General features: G+C 34.5%; 1 long non-coding RNA gene across 1 annotated transcript; it reads left to right on the plus strand.

The window, feature by feature from the left end:
- Window positions 647-2,654, plus strand: LOC108636383. Its single transcript, XR_001918326.1, has 2 exons — window positions 647-1,179; window positions 1,270-2,654. It is a non-coding gene; the product is annotated as an uncharacterized LOC108636383 (long non-coding RNA).

Genomic DNA, 3,768 nt, shown 5'->3' on the forward strand with positions numbered 1-3,768 from the left:
TTCATTGAGAGGGAGTGACTGCATTGTGATCACGATTAAAATTCCATTAGAAAAACCAACATGGAGCTGACTTTGGTGACTTCAGCAAGATAGTATCCGTGAAATAATTGGAGAAACATACTCTTTTTGATTATTCCCACGTCTCTAAATTTATTGTAGTCACAGTTAAAATTGCAGTAGCTTTTTTGTAAGAAACTGGTAAAATTTACTCAACTTTATGAGGAATAATAAAGGTTCTTAATCAGCTAAATCAGCTATGACAAAAGAGTAAAATTGGGTATCTATATGCAAAAAAATGGAGCTCTGGTCCATGCTTGGCACCATATACAAAATAATCTCAAAATCAATCGTAGATCTAAATATGAAACCTCAAACTGTAAAACTTACTGAATTAACAGGAGGAAATCTTTGTGACTTTCTTTAGGCCAAGATTTCTGAGCTATGACACCGAAAGCACATACATAAAAGCAAAATGAATGGAATTTTGTCAAAATTTAAAAAAAACTTTACTTTGTAAAAGATAGCTGTTAATGAGAGAAAAAGCCACAGACTGGGAGAAAATATTTATAAATCATAAACTAATAATAAACTTTTATCCAGAAAATATAAAGAACTTTTAATCATAAGATAATAAAAAATATTTTAATAAATATTTAAGTAGATACTTCATCAGAAAATATATAAATGGAAAGCACATAAAAAGATCTCAACATCATTTGTCATTACAAATTAAAATCAATGAGATACTTCTACATATTTAGAAGAGCTAAAATTAGAATGACTGAACATATCAAGTCTTTGCAAAGATGTGAAAGAACTGAAATCTTCATTACTGGGAGAAATATAAAGTGGCAGAACAACTTTGGAAAAATATTCAGCTATTTCTTACAAAGTTAAATGTTCACTTCCTTTATAAGTGAAACCTCTCACTCCTAGATACTTACCTAAGAGAAGTGAAAGCATAAAGATTTACATGTTTATATTACACCACAAAGGAAACCATCAACTAAATAAAAAGGCAACTTCCAGAATGAGGGAAATGTTTACAAATAATTTATTGATAAGACGTTATAATATAAAGAACTCCTACAACTGAATAGCAAAGAAAAGTAATTTTAAAATGGGCAGTGAATCTGAATGGATGTTTTTCTCCAAAGAAGACGTTCAGATGGACAACAGGTACATGAAAAGATGGTTTGGGGGGGGTTTTGTTGTTGTTGTTGTTTTTGCTGAGCTATGTGGCTTAAGGGATCTTAATTCCTCAACCAGGTTTGAGCCTAGGCTCTCATCAGTGAAAGTATGGACTCCTAACCACTGGACCACGAGGGAATTTCTGAAAAGATATCCCATATCACTAATCATCAGGGTAATGCAAATCAAAACCACAGTGAACTATCATCTCACATCTGTTAGAATAGCTGTTAACAAAAAGGTAAGAAATAGCAAGTGTTGGCAAAGGCAGCTCTTGTGCACTGTTAGTGGGAACGTAACTTGGTGCAGCCACTACGGAAAACAGTATGGAGGATTCTCAAAACATTAGTACAACTGTATGACCCAACTACTACATTTCTGGGTATTTATCTGAAGAACATGGAAACACTAATTTGAAAAGATACGTGCACCCCTTTGTTTATTGTACCGTTATTTATAATAATCAAGATATTAAAACAGCATATGTGTGTATCAGTGGGTGAATGGATAAAGATGTGACTTACATATACAAAGAATGAAATCCTGTTGCAACAACATGGATGGACATTCCTTGAAGGTATTATGTTAAGTAAGTTGGAGAAAGACAAAACACTTATGATTTCACTAGTATGTGGAATCTTAAAAAGTAAAACAAAAATGAACTCCTAGATACAGAGATTAAATTAGTGGTTACCAGAGGGAAAGGGGGCCAACTTATGGTGATGAATGGTAACTAAATTTGTGATGGTGCTCATTTTGTAGTTTATACAGATGTTGAAGTATAATGCTATACTCTTGAAGTGTATATACCTTTTTAAAAATAGGCCTACACCATATGATCCAGCAATTCTGTTTCTGGATGTTTATCTGAAGGAAGTGAAAATGCTAACTGGAAAAAAATATACTCATCCCCATGTTTGTTGCATTATTTATTATAGCCAAGACATTGAAGCAACTTAAGTGTCTTTTAATGAATGACTGGATGAAGAAAATGTAAATATGTGTATATATGTACATGTGTGTGTGCATATAGACAATGGAATATGATTCAGCCATTAGAAAGAAATCTTGCCATTTATGAAAACTTGGGTGGACCCTGTCTGCTGAGTCAAATGGAGAAAGACAGATATCAGATGTGCTTACTTATATGTGAAATCTAAGAAGAAGACAAAAAACTCAAACTCATAGTAATGGGTTCTTGGTTTGAGGAGTGGGAGAAATGATTGAAGAGAATCAAAAGATACAAACTTAGAGTTATAAAATAAACCATGGGTTTGTAATGTACAGCATGGTGACTATAGTGAATGATATCGTATATTTGAAAGTTGCTAAGGGTATGTCTTAAAAGTTTTCATCACAAGAAAAAAAGAATCTGCAGCTATGCATGAACTTATATGTACAAACTGAATCATATTGTGTGCCTAATATTAGTATAATGTTGAATATCAATTATATCTCAATTTTTTAAAAAAAAACTTGCTTATAGCAACTTTGTTTGTAATGGCCCCAAACTGGAAACAATACAAATATCCATCAGCAGATGAAGAAAGAAACAAATTAGTATATCTATACACTGGAATACTTCTCACAAATAAAAACAAATGAACTATTGCTCAGTTCAGTTCAGTCACTCAGGCATGTCCAACTCTTTGCAACCCCATGAACTGTAGCACGCCAGGCCTCCCTGTCCATCACCAACTCCTGGAGTCCACCCAAACCCATCTCCATTGAGTCGGTGATGCCATCTAACCATCTCATCCTCTGTCATCCACTTCTCCTCCTGCCCCCAATCCCTCCCAGCATCAGAATCTTTTCCAGTGAGTCAGCTCTTAACATCAGGTGGCCAAAGTATTGGAGTTTCAGCATCAACATCAGTCCTTCCAATGAACACCCGGGACTGCTCTCCTTTAGGATGGACTAGTTGGATCTCCTTGCAGTCCAAGGGACTTTCAAGAGTCTTCTCCAGCACCACAGTTCAAAAGCATCCATAATTCTGCGCTCAGCTTTCTTCATGGTTCAACTCTCACATCCATACATGACCACTGGAAAAACCATAACCTTGACTAGATGGACCTTTGTTGGCAAAGTAATATCTCTGCTTTTTAATATGCTGTCTAGATTGGTCATAACTTTCCTTCTAAGTAGTAAGCTTCTTTTAATTTCATGGCTGCAATCACCGTCTGCAGTGATTTTGGAACTATTGCTATAAACAAGAAAATAGATGAATCTCAAAATACTTACCCTGAGTGAAAGAAACCAGACAAAAACAAGTACATATTTTATGATTCCATTTATGTAAAGTTCTAGAAAACGAGAATTAATTCGTAATCACTGAAAGCAGATCAGTAGTTGCCAGAGAAAGAGCAGGGAGATGGGTGGAGGGAGGGATTGAAAAGGTTCATGAGGAAATGTCAAAGGGTGATGGATTTTTTTATTTTGATTGTGGTGATGGTTTCATGGGTGTATGTACATTTTTAATATGTACAGTTAGCTATTTCAATCATAATAAAACTGTTTAAAAAGTACTGCAAAGGTGTAATGATCTTTTTTTTTTTAAACTGTAGTCTTGGTGAAAGA

This window comes from Capra hircus, chromosome 7 (genome assembly GCF_001704415.2).
Source record: "Capra hircus breed San Clemente chromosome 7, ASM170441v1, whole genome shotgun sequence".
NCBI lineage: Eukaryota > Metazoa > Chordata > Mammalia > Artiodactyla > Bovidae > Capra > Capra hircus.